At 35.1% G+C, this 16851-nt stretch overlaps 1 protein-coding gene across 2 annotated transcripts in view; it reads right to left on the bottom strand.

Annotated features, from left to right (window-relative positions):
* The window catches only part of LOC123876393 (N-alpha-acetyltransferase 15, NatA auxiliary subunit), a 133436-nt gene that overhangs the window by 56854 nt on the left and 59731 nt on the right, over positions 1-16851 (bottom strand). The gene's annotated exons all lie outside the window — the stretch shown is intronic.

Here is a 16851-nt window from a genome sequence, read left to right as displayed (position 1 = left end):
TTTTGTACTGGCGCCAGAATACCGTTTAAAGTAATTTCCATTAGCATACGAAAAACATAAAAATAGTCAACAATATTTTGTTCGACGACGATAGGACGAGTAGGTTTGGAGTTTGTTGGCTTTATGTAAGAGAGTTATGAACGCCTACTTAGAGGTACAAACCTTTGTGAATTTTCTGAGTTATGACTCTATTGTTTACAGAATTTTTTGACGTCAACATAGCTGTCTTTGCGTGCTGAGGAGGATTGCAGTACGCCATAAATTGATTCAACCTTATTAACTATGTAACATCTTCGTGTTTTAGTATTGATTTAATTTTTTGTAATTAATTTTGTACATCGAACAAGAAAAGTTTCTACGGTCATTAACAAGGAATTTAATTGTTATCAGTTGAAAATTTTCCACTCGACCGCCTTAAGATCAAGTATTTTTTTAATTGATTATGTTTTAATTTGTTTTTCTAAGTTATTGAACTTTATTTTGAAGAGGTAAAATACCTGATTCGTCATAATATTTTCAACCTTGTTGCTCTATCTATATTATGAATAAGTGAAATATTTGATCATCTAACAATAGAAAACCAATAAACCATATTAATATTAAAATCGAGAAAGTGTATCAGTCTGCCCAACCGTTTAACTAATTTTGACGTTTGATACAGAAATAGCTTGCATCCCGGAAAAGGATAAAGGCTACCTATTTTTATTCCGAAAAATTGGAGAGTTTCCACGGGATTTATATCAACATTAATCCATGCGGACGAAGTCGCGGCCATCATCTAGAAAATATTTTGTATACCTAGTTCATAATTAGAGCTATATCATTAAGTCTTCTAAGTTCTACTATCCAAATTATTAAGGATATTAGGCAACATGCCTATTAAAAACAAAAATGTATCGAAACTATTTTACCATGTACGCGATAAGAAGTATTGCTATTCAAACTGGCTTCTCACAGATGTTATCTGCATTCGTCAAACCGGTACACGGACTTGGTTTAAACTTGACACATTCTTGCGTAACTTGTTAATTGTTCTCTCGCCATCAAGTTGCATGCCTAATCGCTAGGAGTGGACAAGGTAAAAAAGAGGTCTCGTTTGATACCTACAAAAAGAGTAGGCACTTGGCATATCATGCAAGAGAAGAACGTATGATCTATATTATGTGACAACGCATATCAGTCGGTTTTGATTGTTATACAAACGTTAACCCGAGTCGTTAACTGAAGGGGTGACCGAATTCAGCCTTTTCGTTTTCTCCGAGAACACGTTAAGCTATCGCGTCGGTCCCGATTAATATCACTCACATCTGATATCTATACTAATAAATAAAATTGGAGTGTCTGTCTGTAATTTCGAAATAACTACCTCATATTAAGCTCATATGGTTATTTGAACGATACCATAACTGAATCACACGTTTTTAAAATTTTTGTCTGTCTGTCTGTCTGTCTGTCTGTTTGAAAAGGCTAATCTTTGGAACGGCTGAACCGATTTTGACGGGACTTTCACAGGCAAGTAGAGGATTGACCAGGGCGTAAAATAGGCTACTTTTTTAACCGACTTTTAAAAAGGGAGTTGTGTTTTTCTACCTATGTACACCGAAATCTCCGAGATTTCTGAACCGATTTGCGTCATTTCTTTTTTAATCGATAGAGGAACTTTGCGACATTGTTTCATAAAAAATTTGGAGTCCAACTCCTCAATCCTGATGCTGCAGGGGATCTGACCAATCCACGCGGGCGAAGCTGCGGGCATCAGCTAGTTAATAAATAATCGTTAAACTCAAGAGTTAAGAATACTCCTGTCGTATCGAAAGCGAAAGGACCTGGGAACCCACCGTCTTATTATCCCAACAAAACCCTTACCAGTATGTAATTAATGGAAAAATCACTAGTCACCATCCTAAGTAATGAGCAATACGCTGTCAATGGCTAATCTATATAGATATTTTATATAAAACAATACCATTCAATTCGACTGGCAAAAAAATCATTAGATCACTATAACTAAACATTTAAAGTACTTAGTACGGAAGTTGTCAGTACATCCATGTGCCTATAAAAATGAATGGACGTCCAATCCAACTATATTTGTGGACCCAGTGGTCTTATACCATGACAATGGAGAATGCTGCTCATAGCCTATCTCCTTTGTAGACAGCAATTTTAGAACCGTTTCAGAATCGAGCTTAAACATTATCTTTATTATACGATCATTAGCCTCGCTATTTTTGAAAATGATACACACGACGATAAAAATGCAACGTATTTTTAGCATTTAACATTGTATGATTTGTTTAAATAACTTATTTCGTTTTTTTGCCAACAGACTAGCTTAGGTATAGTTACATAAAACAAGTTAACGCTGCATTCCCACCACCCACCTAGTTCCCACCTATGTTTAAAATTTCATAGCTAGCTCATCGAGAAGTTAGTTTAAAATCGATAACAAAATTTGTTCCGGACAGACAAACAAACAGAGCGTCAATAAAACGAATTAATAAAAACGTGGTTAACTCAGCTCTTGCATTACAGCTCTTCACGCTTGCCTTATTTACATCAGTAGGTATTTTAGTTATCTGAGATGAAACGATAAAATCCGCAGCTGTTAGTAGTTTCTCGATTTTCTATTAAATGATATTTTCACGTTCGTATCTTCTAAAATCGAACGCGAGTTAGACTTTCTTGGCAAGCCTGTTTCTAGGAAATTCTCTACAATCGAATCTAAATATCTATCTTGATTCTAGATTGTAGTGATGGCTTGGAGAGCTACAACTTTCAACCTACCTACTTTAAAACGTAAAAGTTAACTCTATAGGTATTTCTATACCGTTATCAACGAAACGAAGTTGTAGGTATGGAGATGAAGCCATTAACTCAATATAAATAAAGAACCTTACTTCAAGTAGAAGTTTTTGCCAAGCTATTTTGCGTTCCGGTACGATGCCATGCCGTGTAGAAACTGACCAGGTGTATGAGCTTTAATGAAACTGCCATATCCATTCCAGGTTAGTCCGCTACTGCCTTAGAATGCATCTTCACTTACCACCAGGTGAGACCCTAGTCAATAGAAATTCTCTCTAGCAGCTTAAAAGTATTCGTACGTAACTGGTTTCACTGTAAGACCATTATTCTTTGTACGAAACTGATTACGTAGCACTGGTTTCGTAGCGAAAAATTCAACGGGAGTAAGGAAAAGTACCACATACAAATAAAAAATCTGATCCAGTAAAGGGCCCTTGCCATTTTTACATAAATTAAACTATATTTACAACAAGTGAGTCAACAATGCGGATATGCATCGTTCACTGGACCAGTTGGACAAGTACCTACGCTGTTAATATTTCAACGTACATAATCGTCTCATTGAGCCTATGAGATAAGAAACCGAAGATGTACAGACAGCACTAAAACCCAACTACTACCCACGAACTGCCGATAGCGATAGATATAGTATAAAAATTGTTTTTCTGTCGCTCGGTGTATTTTAACATTGTTACTATATTTGAATTTATGACCTCAGAATTTCTTCCTCTTTATACTAAACTAGATGATGCCCGCGACTTAGTCCGCGTGGATTTAGGTTTTTGGAAATCCCGTGGGAACTCATTGATTTTCCGGGATAAAAAGTAGCCTATGTGCTAATCCTGGATATTATCTATCTCCATTCCAAATTTCAGCCAAATCCGTCCAGTAGTTTTTGCATGAAGGAGTAACAAACATACACACACACACACACACACACACACACACACACACACACACACACACACACACACACATACAAACTTTCACCTTTATAATATTAGTGTGATTTTGCTCTCTAAATTTTTTTTGCTATTGGGATATTAAATGGAAGAGGAAGAACCCCACTTGACACAATAGCAAAAAAAAAAATTGAGAGACCCCCACTTTTTGGATGTATTATCCGTCTGGTCGATTTTTTTCACCCGGTCCATACCATACCATAAAATCGACTAAGTACTTTAGGTGCTACGGTAGAACACACTTTTTTTATTTATTTAATAAAATACAAACCTACATAGTAGATATATACATACCTACATACATAGACTGCTAAAATCATAAATAATAATCCTTCCTTTTGGCTTTGCCGTAGTCGGGTAAAAAGGCTCTCCTGCTAATATCAATTTGACAAAATTAAGCATTTTTGATTATACGACCTTGTGGTTTGAAACCCGCGATGTTACATATCTTTGGTATTTAGTATCAATGCTCTTAAGTCCTTGCTTTACGTAAAGCGAGCAAGAATCTTTTGTGCCGATTGCATTAATAAACAATAATTGAACACAAATCATGCGTTTATATAACTTAATCTTTTTTATAGAGGCGCACCGATAAGGCGTCTGTACCTTTTATGGTGAGCAAAAAGTTACTAGTCAATCCGGCATCCGTTAAAGTTTCTAAGGTAAGGTTGGAAGACTGGACTAGCTAGTTAGACAAGTTTGTGGGTATTATGGTCCAGTTATAACTACGTAGGTATATTGAATAGTTACTTTCATCATCTTTCAGTCTATGGTCTCGTGACGATCCTGATGTTTTTAGAGTTCCGTACCTCGAAAGGAAAAAAGGAACCCTTCATAGGTCATTTGGTTGTCTATCTGTCCGTCTATCGTGACTGTCAAGAAAACCTTTAGGGTACTTCCCGTTGACCTAAAGAAAAGTTTTTTTTTTTTTATATAAAGTATATTAGCCATTTTAAATGACTAATATTGCCCTTTCCTCTCCAACTAAGCGTCAGGCTTGTGCTAGGAGTAGATACGACAATAGTGCAACGGGCGGGGTTTGAACCGTCGACCTTTCGGTTTTCAGTCCACTCCCTTACCGGTTGATCTATTGAGGCTCTATAATTCAACCCCTAAGGCGGTAAAATAGGGGTTGAAATTTATGAATTCCACGAAGGACGAAGTCGCAGGCATAAACTAGTTTTATATGATAAACACTGGTAAGTCAAGTTAAATATGATTTTGTCCATGCGTTTCTCCTGGCCCCTTTTAACTAAGTATGAAACTGATGCTACAGATGGTTAGATAGGTACCTAAGACAACAGCCAAGGTGAATTTGATCAAGAGCTTTAGGATTTCAGTATTTCTCCAAATCCTTTGAGTTATTAATGCTTCCATTACATTATCTTGATACGTGTTACATAAAAATAAAGTGCATGTAACAGAATCGTGCGGATTCGCGAGGTTGCTGGTGATGAAGATGCATGCATGAATAATGTTTTAATATCGATTTACTCGTATGTAAGAAAATCGTGCTATCCGCATTAATGTAGTACCTTTACCTCCTCCTAGAGCAATTGTTTACAAACTTATGTGTACTATTAACATTAGTTCACAGATAATTATACTGTATCGGCAAATAGTTTGAAGTATCTATAATGTAAATATCATTAAATCCCTCTAGTACTACAAGTTCGTAATTTTACGTCTTCATTAGAGTTGAGGAACAAAATTATAAAGCAAAGCTAAGTATTATGAACTACCTACCCTTAGAATTAAAAATCAGGAGGCAAATCGCTTCGTACTATTCGTGGGATTTCGACTACGTACGATGCCTGTACAAAGCCCAATGGTGATGAAATTTAAACAAAGCAATGTTTAATAACAACATGTCCGTGCATTTGACCGAAACAATAACAATATGATTCGTTTAAAGCCTAAGTCGTGCATCGATACAAGGAAGTTAGGTCAAGCCACTCCCCTGATGTATGTAGTACAGATATAGCTGGTATAGTACCAATTGTATACAAATGTCAGTATTAAAAAAAGTTGATTGTATTTCCAGCGTAACAGGCGGAAATCTGCTCTAGCATACTCTATATATATTCAAGAAATAGAGAAAAATGTAACAAATAATAATTACAAGTGTAAATTAAAAATTTTCAACACCCCCGACAAATCATTTTCAAATAAATAATTATGTATATCTAGGCAACGTCCATCTTGACAACTTGACATTTGTCAATTGACACTTGAATATTATGAACCTAAGGGTTATCTAACCTTCTTTTCTACAAGAAAACTAGAAAATAGCTCATAACTTTTAAACGGCTGAACCAATTTTCTTGGCTAAGAACACTCTCGATCAAGCCACCTTTCAAACAAAAAAAAGTAAATTAAAATCGGTTCATTCGTTTAGGCGCTACGATGCCACAGACAGATACACAGATACACAGACACACAGATACACAGATACACACGTCAAACTTATAACACCCCTCTTTTTGGGTCGGGGGTTAAAAACATTCTACAATACAATGTCATAAACCCATAACTAAATATAACACTTGTAGGAAACGAATACGAGTCCAGAGTACTAAAAGTAATCCACATGTCACCTAAAAGAGCCTGTAGCATCTAAAGTTTAAAGTATTGTATTTAGTCGTCATAAATGTGTTTCCAGGATTGGGCAAAGATCTTTTAAGTGTTCTCTCGTACCTCAGAAGGAAAAAAAGGAACCCTTATAGGACCACTTCATTGTCTGTCGTGTCAAGTAACCTATAAGGTAATTCCGTTGATCTAGAATCATGAAATTTGGTAGGTAGGTAGGTCTTATAGCACACGTAATGGAAAAAATTCGAAAACCGTGAATTTGTGGTTACATCACAAAAAAATTAAAATATGTTCATGAAAAAATAATAATTTTCAATTTTCAAAGTAAAAGACAATCATATTATGAAAGGGCTTTATCTTTACATTCTAAAACAGATTTTATTTATTTTTACGCATAAATAAAATGACGAAAAAATACGACTGTAGTACAGAACTTTCGGTGCACGAGTCTGACTCGCACTTGGCAGGGTTTTTTAACATGACTTTCTTGTACTGCCCGGCCGTACACGCCTACATAAATAACTACATGCCGACCAACGAAGTACGTCTTTTTCGGTAGTTCTTCATTTATAAGCAAACAAAAACCTGTTATTTCTTATCAGATATCATAACGATCTACATAGCCTTCAAGTGTACACAAAGAAAATGAGATACTCAAAACTGGTGTAATATTAAAAGCCTACAATTTGTGCGAGCACCGGCACCGCATCTATTTATCACGGCTGAGACAAAAGGCGATTTCGTAACCTTGTGTGACCCTACAATCTATTCGCATGATTCACGAGCAGTTCTCTATAATTTCGTTATGGGTTCGACACTGACAGGCGAGCCAAACAAGTCACAATTTATTATTAGGGTGACCGATCTCTGAGCGCAGTTTAGTCATCCCAATCTCAGTAACTGATGTAAATAGGCCTATTACTAAGGACAGGCTGGAACTAATCAGCGGTGATGATACTGATGATATTATACTCGTTCAAACTTAAGAGACGTAGCCCTAGCGCGCTTCCCAGTGCTTTCTATAACCATTTTTTACGAATATTAGCCATTTTAATCATGACTTATATTCCCCTCTCCCCTTCAACTAAGCGTGAAGCTTGTGCTATGACTAGATAATATGACAATAGTGCAATGTGAATTCAGTCCGCTCCTTTACTGTTGAGCTATTGAGGCTCTAGTTGAGAATTTAGTTCTCATAATATCAGATTAACCAATCAAACTCAATCAGTCAATGAAATTTTGTAGACACGTTCTAGAAAAAAAGAAACAAAAACTGTGTTTGTTGTGGCTTGTCAGAATACCGTAAAAATGTGACATTTTAAACTTACACTGGTTCAAAGTTTTGTATGTAAATCCTTGAGCCCAAGTCTTGGAAAGTGCTGAGGAGCTCGCTAGGGTTACTCCTCTTAAGACTAAGTGATCATTGACATTAAAAACTGCAGTCAATGTCACTTGACAAAGGGACAGTTGCATATCAGGTGGTAAAAAGTAACGTACGACTGCAAAAATAAGCAAATTGGGTTGCACGATTCAATTATTCATAACTCCACGATTAAGGTTAAAGGTAAAATTTTGGTCCAAAGTTCAAAGCCTGACTTGTGCAATGCATTTAGCTTTGACAGACGTTCAAAGTTAGTTGTAACCTTAATGAAAATGAAATGAGAATCTTCAATAGAGTAACGAGTAGAAAATTAAACTCAGAATTAAGAATACATACATACAAAACAGCTCTAGTCACAGGCTTTCAGTCTTCTCTACAGTTTTTGGTGGCAAAAGCATTTTAACTAAAACGGCGTGAATGGATTCATGACAGCATCTTTCGTAACCGTAACACAGTTTAGACAAAGTGACCGTCAAAAATTCTATTTTGGGGCACATCGTGTCACTTTCAGTCATCCGTAAAGGCAATGCGCATTGAGTTCGACATATCAAGGGAAGCGTTGAATCAAATCAACCATAACATATGGCCGGCTCATCTCTGCATCCTCATTATACGTACAGATAAGCCGATATGAGGATACGTTTTTGATATCTATATATACAAGTGTAAATTAAAAATTTTCAACACCCCCGACAAATCATTTTCAAAGAAATAATTATGTATATCTAGGCAACGTCCATCTTGACAGCTTGACATTTGTCAATTGACACTTGAATATTATGAACCTAAGGGTTATCTAACCTTCTTTTCTACAAGAAAACTAGAAAATAGCTCATAACTTTTAAACGGCTGAACCAATTTTCTTGGCTAAGAACACTCTCGATCAAGCCACCTTTCAAACAAAAAAAAGTAAATTAAAATCGGTTCATTCGTTTAGGCGCTACGATGCCACAGACAGATACACAGATACACAGATACACAGATACACAGATACACAGACACACAGATACACACGTCAAACTTATAACACCCCTCTTTTTGGGTCGGGGGTTAAAAAGGAAAATACTGACTGATCTATCAACGCATAGTACAAATTACTGGACGGATCGGGCTAGGCATACAAATAGCTATTATGATTTAGACATCAGCTAAGAAAGGGTTTTTAAAAATTCAACCCTAAAGGGGCAAAATAAGGGTTTGAAACGTATGTAGTACACGCGGGCGAAGTCGCAGACATAAGCTACTCAATAATGTTTATGATAATTCTTATAATAGTGCTAGTAACATAACCTTATATTCCATAGAATGACTGAATGACACATCAATGTGAAAATACTTTGTGCTTAGCAACAATAGTTTCATTCATAGCGTTAATAACATGTTTATATGGTTCTTTGTCAAAACTTTACCAGGAATACACTTGTTATGTTAAAATTAGTACTTCGCGGTATTTTGACAATGGCTTATTTGCTTCAACAGTGATGACCAACACAGAAACCAAAAACTTTATAACTCTGAATTTCAGAATGGTCTGAGATAGGACATTTTGACTTCCACAAATCCATACAAACATCTACGGGTAAATTCTTTAGTTGCAGTTCCAGCTCCGTTTTTACAAGTTCTTTTAACTAAAGTACCATCTCAAGACGAACAATTATTTTGTAACTAACTGTAACATAAAAGTCATGTTCTCCCAAAAAAGGCTCGTTTACAATCAAAGCACGATGAATAATTACAACACTGAGATACGAATTACGAACCTACAATGGGTTAGGCAGCATGTCACGATTTCAAACCGCCCTGCCCGAATACTGGGTCAACGACTTGAAGCAAACCTTGAAACGCTTTAAAATGCGTTTGAGACATTTTACATGCTTCTTGGGGCACAGATTGAAGGTTTGGTGATAGATTAAGTGCTCTCTTGCGTGGGTTGCACCGATCAATAGCGAATTAATTGGCACGACAGGATTTCGGTTTGAAGCGTCGACAGGTGACTTAACGAGCAATTAACATAATCGTTCCATTAATTTAATAAAAGTCAAGGTGACGTGCACCAAAATTAATATTCGTTAAATAGAAGCGGATATGGTTAAAAAACATTATAGGAGGTAGAAACATTTTTTCTCTCAAACTAGCATTTTTAATATACTAAACTCGAACCTTGTACCAAGTGATTACTTTGTGAGTTCTGACCTCTAAAAGAATATGATATTGAAATGTAATAAATATAATATAAATAAGTAGTTACAATGCGTCATTGATGTTAGCTGGGCTTAATAGAAGAGGTGAAAGCACTAGGTTAAATTATGACGTATAAATAAAACTTGTCTTTGATACAATGATAGATAGATAGATGAAAATCGTAAATCCCAAAGAAGGTACTCTTAGTTATATTAACTGATATCAATTCTAAATTCTGTGGGCGGTTCTAAACTAAATAAAATAAAATTAAAATAAATCAATGATTGAGTCTATTTGTTCCTCCAGAGGGCAAAGAACTGCAGTAGCAGTCTTCCATACCCTCCTGCCTTGCCATGTCTTGTGCTTTTGGGTTTTAATATTTTGTCAGGATTGAAATTAAACACGTTGCCGTCCATTAGCTTGCTATCGAGAAGAGAGTTTTTATTTTGTACCACAGACTAATAACACACAGAGACTAATACGACCCATAGTGTAACACCATGATTCCATGAATGTCCCACTCGTTCAAGATCTGCCTTAATCGTCCCTCCCCTCCTACAGATATTAAGTCTACGAGGTTTTTTTCGACTGACCAGTTGCCATTCAAACGCCACTTGTGCAGCGTTTCCCTCCACTCTTCACAAAACCCACACTAAAATAGCTACGCTTAAAAGAAACTAGCCAACGATATCAACATAAATTAAGATTTGTATCAGTCTGTCTATTCACGGTCCATGGGAACGAAGCCGCAGTATCTAATTATCATAAATGACAGTAATACTTCAGTAAAGGCGAAGTTGGCATTGGCATAAATGTAACGCACCTGTTGTTATTAGTCTCGGAAAATAAACCGCCCTATTGCATTCGTTAGCTGAAATTGACAATCTGAATATTAATACAAAATTTAAAAGTAAAACACCAAGTACAGACAAAGTTTTATATGTTACTAGCTGGCTGATGCCTACGACTTCGTTCGCGTGGATATAGGTTTTTAAAAATCCCGTGGGAACTTATTGATTTTCCGGGATTAAAGTAGCCTATGTGATAACCCAGGGTATAATCTATCTCGATATCTCTCAGCCAAATCCGTCCAGTAACAGTTTTTGCGAGAAAGAGTCAAACAAACATCCATCCATACATACAAACTTTCGCCTTTATAATATTAGTGTGATAGTGGCATAGTAGGATTGAACATAACATTGCGGGCTTTGATAATGATGTCAATAGAAAGCACGAATGTTTTACAATCATATTGAAATTAACTAATGAGATAAACAAGATCTAATAAATAGTAATGCATAATTCATTCTGTTAATGTGGATTAGAATAAATTAGTGTGATAAAATCATAACTTGAATTAGGTAAACATGTTTTGCAACACTACATTGAAGGGCTATGAATCAAAGTTCCTCGATGAACAACTAAAAACTAACAAAATAAAGACAACGTCCAAGGTACAGATCGTTTATCTCAATTAACTAAAATCGACAGAAAATCAAGAGAATTCCAATAAGCTATGAGTGAATGAAAACACTTTAATTTTACACCACAGAACAAATAAGTTGGAGAAATAAATTCATATGACATAAGTAGTAGTAGACGGTACAATTTCGCGACATTATCGCTGCAGAGATATTGATCTCTTGCGAGCAACCTAAGGTGTGAACAAGAGTAAATTAAAAACTTATAGCACCCCCGACAAGTGAAGGTTACAGTAACTAGAAAAGAGCTGATAACTTTCAAACGGCTGAACCGATTTTCTTGGATTATAGCTAAGAACACTCTCGATCAGGCCACCTTTAAACAAAGAAAACTAAATTAAAATCGGTTCATTAGTTTAGGAGCTACGATACCACAGACAGATACACACATACACACGTCAAACTTATAACACCCCTCTTTTTGGGTTGGGGGCTAAAAAATATAGCTACAGATACATAATATGCTTGTAAATCGTGACCACAAAACAGCTGTCAAAACAATCACTTAATTGAAGTTGTGAAGTAATTTTCTAGCATAGCGTTTCTACCTTTTTAACCATATCTAAACTTAGAACAACGAATTAGGCTTCATTCATCATATTACATGTAATACAACGATTTATTGTGTCAATATTTATGTCAAAACACACAATAATAACTGTCAAATGATAATAACCAGGTGTTTATGAAACTTTCGCCAACGAAAGGCTACCACTTTACACTACTACTTACACTGACTTTGATATAGAATAATTGAAAAATACATGGGTTCTTGGGAATGCGGTTCGAAACAAAGAGTTAATTCTTAAGGGAGCGGCAAAACTCGTTTCATAGATACGTCTAGCGAAACCATACAAAGAGTGTTGGAACATTTAATGAACCTCGATATGGTCACTTGTGTTCCAAATACGTTAGTAAAAAAAACAATATCTGTCTTAGCTATGAAAGCAAAAATCCTTGTTTCCAGACAACAACTGTGACAGTAAGAAAAAAAATTTGAAAATTAAATCCCTCAAGGGGTTTGAAATTTGTGTAGTCTTCGCGGACAGAGTTGCGGGCATAAGCTAGTATTAAATATTTTGAGAAGAACAAAAATAAAAATTAAAGAGGAAAAAGTAAGGAGTCCGTAAACAAAATCTAAATATAGGAGGCCTTTTTCTACCTACATTTTAAGTTTTCTTTTTTGTAACCTGTCATTTGTGTTTTGTGGTGCAATAAAGTATATACATACATACATAAATACATACATACATAGGAACTGACCTTTATGTGCCGATATATGAAGGCACGTATTTGTAGGAACATGCAGCGCAAGATGACATTTAAATTTATACAGTAAACTCAAAATAAGTACCTACTTTTGGTTTATTACTGGCCAGAACGGCAAAGGAAATGAATAAAAAGTTAGCAATATAAAAAAGGGAAAGTTAAAAACATAATTAAAAAATTATAAAACAAAAGACAAGAAAAAGAAAGAAGGATACACATATTTATAGACGATGGTTAGCTAAATAATTAATTTTGAATAATTAATCATTATAAATTATACGCGTGAGTTATTTAATAATAATAATAATCGATGTGATACATAATGTAAGTCATACATTCGATGTAAATACCGAAGCCAAATGCCCTACTTAAACAATAATAATTAATATTCCTATGTAAATCATCGATATGCTTTATTGACGACCCACGATAACAGGAATTGTTGTGAAGTCATATTATTTCTAGTAATTGAAATGAAACCATTTCTTTAAGTAAACAATTATGGAAATGGTTTCATTTAAATTTTCCTTTAAACAATCCAAGTCCAGAATAAAAAAATATGACCAAGTCCAGAATAACAATGCCTTATTAATATGTATAACAATTGCACCTACCTGCAAGAAACCTAACTAAATAATTTGATACGCGGCTGTTGCCAACGACTTTTTATTACGAATTCTTATCTTTTTCTCTGCTGCTTTTCCGTTGAAATTTTCGGGTTAAAAACTAGCCTGTGTTTTCTTTACCAAATCTCATCAAATTCAGTGGTTAATAAAAATGTCTAAGAGATAGACAATACATATAATTTCGCATTTTTAATATTATAATCATGGATATTATCTCAAAACAAATATCCATTGAATTAAATTATGTAACAAAGAACGCCGCCGGTGCAAATACGTATTTGGACTTCGAGACCGATGCGCCCATTCGTCGAATTGGTCAAGTTCACGGCGCTTGCGCATCGAATATGGTCATCGCTCCGCAAGGTAAATATGGGCAGTTTAGTGACTTTGAAGATATGGTCTTGTGGGCTCGCTCTTGACTTGGTTGGCATGCAGTTTTATCGATTTATCGACATGCCTGTTATTTTTTAAATTAAATATTTACTAAAAATCTGTTGTTTTGATTTATTCCAATAGGCACTATTTATATTTGCAAGCTAATATTTATAGTATTTTGGATCTCGAGGTTATCACCGAAAAACACCTGAATTAATTAATTCCTGCCTAACAAATTTCAGGCAGATATTATGAATAAGTGATAATGAATCTAAAAGAGACTGGCTGACGATGATGATGATGATGTTTACGATTCATCAAATCGGAATACAAAACATCAAATAAGCAAGAATCTTTCCATAAGGCGTAGTAAGCCAAAAGTACGAAAACTTTAAACAACTAGGAATGTGGCCTTGTATTTTGACATTACTAAATAACAGGTTATAAATCACAAGCGAACAAGAAAACTTATTTCTTTTACGACATTTTATCACTCCGGCGCTATAAATCTAATGTCAACATATAAAACTAAATCCATACTTATATTATAAGTGCGAAAGTGTGTCTGTCTGTCTGCCTGCTAGATTTTAACGGTTCATCCGACGAACTGATTTTGATGAAAGATAGAGTTAGTAAGCTTGCATCCCGGTGACGGATACCCCGGAAAATCAAATGGTTCTCAAAGGATTCTTAAAGGCCCACTTAACTGATTTTTATGAAATTTAGTACAGAGATAGCTTGCATCCTCGAAATTTACTTATTATCCCAGAGAAAATCAAAGAGCTCGCACGGTATTTTTTGAAAACTTAAATTCACCTGGACGAAGTCGCGGGCATCATCTGGCAATCAATAACTCTACAATCGACGGCTTTCAGAACTTCAAGGCGTAGTAAAACTACTTTACATTAATCTATAAAGGAAACGCAACCCGTTTTAGAATTACTTCAACTTATTGGCAATCTCATTAATTTAAGATATTTATAAATATTCCTACATTAAGTATCTATTTAAAGCACGGACTTTACAAGTACTTAAACTTGAAATCACTTTTGCTGCTTGCAAAATGCTTTTCATTAAGATCAATAATACGTACTGGTTTGGATGACAATAGATGATTAAGGTGCCATTAAGCATCCGAATTCTCTAATCTTATATGGAAAAGACTCATGACAGTCGAATTTGGACTCATTTAAATTTTCATACTTTCCAAAAAAAACACATTGTTACGAGTAATAATTGGATCATGGAGACGAACGATGGGGACGGAAACTCTCTAAATGGTGTATGACAGGTTAATCAAGTTTGGACCTATATTATTTATGTTTTCATTGAACTTGGTGATTACTACATTAAAAAACTTTGACTTTAAAAAGTTTTTACATTTAAAGGTAGTTATTTATAATTTGGCGTATCGACTCATTAATCATAGTGATTTGTGAAGTCTTATCTATATGATTAGCAAACGCAGACCAGTTTGGCTACTGGTTTTTATCGAGATGGATGATCCTTCTTCAAAGTTCAATTACAACAACATTTATGACATAGCGGCTAGGTTCGTTGAAAACAAAATTAACTTGGCTCAAACTAAGTAACACTTTTCTACAGAATTTTATATTAAACACGTGTTTTGTCAAATAGCCTAATTTTCTGGTATTTATTATATCAACTGTTTATAATTTTTTTTATAATAACTCAAATTAAAAAAAAACCCCGATGCAAAAACCTCTATAAAAAACTAGAAAAGAGCTGATGACTTTCAAACGGCTGAACCGATTTTCTTCGATTATAGCGGAGACACCCTCGATCAAGCCACCACCTTTCAAACAAAAAAAAACTAAATTAAAGTCGGTTCATTCGTTTAGGAGCTACGATGCCACAGACAGATACACAGATACCCACGTCAAACTTATAGCACCCCTCTTTTTGGATCGGGGGTTAAAAAACCCTTTTGAAGCGTTAAATAAACTTACCACTGGTTTGCCCCTCCTACCGAAAAACCAGCAAGTAACTAAGCAAGTGCTCTTCTCAAAGTTTTGGCTGCAATATTAATGCCATGTATAAAAGTAATTGCAGTTCCGCGCATTAATGGAGCAAGCTGCCAGTCCAATCCACGCTCTTTTATCTGCATAAATGCATAATTGTAAGTAACTTAATAGCAATGTAACATAGATAAATATTCTCCTACGTGGTCTACGTCAATTACTAAAACGTAATCATAAGATATTATCAAGTTCAAGGATTATTACGTACCTCCAACCGGATCATCATCATTATAACAGAAACAGCTATAAGGTCAAACTCGTTTACATACGTATTACGCTAGTAGGGCTAGTTCTATGAAACATCAGTCGCACAATTTATTATCACTATACATATAATACTATAAATTAGTCTCCCGTCGCGCAGAGTTCGTGTTCGTTTGAGCTAATCTCTGAAACTATTGTACTGATTTTCATACGGTTTTCACCAATAGGGATTATCTAAGAAGGTCATAAGCTAATTTATGAAATGGGACAAAATCTTCCCATCTCAGAGCTTCCATGGCGTCTTTTTAACCCCCAACCCAAATAGAGGGGTGTTATAAGTTTGACGTGTGTATCTGTGTATCTGTCTGTGGCATCGTAGCTCCTAAACTAATGAACCGATTTTAATTTAGTTTTTTTTTTTGTTTGAAGGTAGCTTGATCGAGTGTTCTTAGCTATAATTCAAGAAAATCGGTTCAGCCATTTAAAAGTTATCAGCTCTTCTCTAGTTACTCTAACCTTCACTTGTCGGGGGTGTTATAAATTTTTAATTTACACTTTTTAATCTTTTATAAGTTACTTTGAAGTTTTGGTCTATCAACTACTTCTGTAAACACTTGTTCACAGGTAACAGGTGGTCTTGCCTTTTCAGGTTTAATTCGAACGAGTCCAAATAAGTCTACTGTAGACATTGTTTTTAAAAATATTTTGTTAATTATTGTTTGCATCCTTTTGCGTCTGTTTGCGTAGGTGGATATTATGCTTTTGAAGGTCCTTTCAAACATTATCAAGATCTTTTAATTTTATACTTATTCGAAACATATTTTGGCATATTTGTGAAAATATATTGACGCATCACTAAGGTGTGGTAAATTATTACCTGCGTCACAATATTCAGTAAAAATCTTTAAAACATTTCAAAATGCACATAATTTC

The sequence above is a fragment of the Maniola jurtina genome, chromosome 21 (assembly GCF_905333055.1).
Source record: "Maniola jurtina chromosome 21, ilManJurt1.1, whole genome shotgun sequence".
Lineage (NCBI taxonomy): Eukaryota > Metazoa > Arthropoda > Insecta > Lepidoptera > Nymphalidae > Maniola > Maniola jurtina.
The sequence above is the reverse complement of the archived record's forward strand: the minus strand, read 5'-3'. Positions and strand labels throughout refer to the sequence as shown.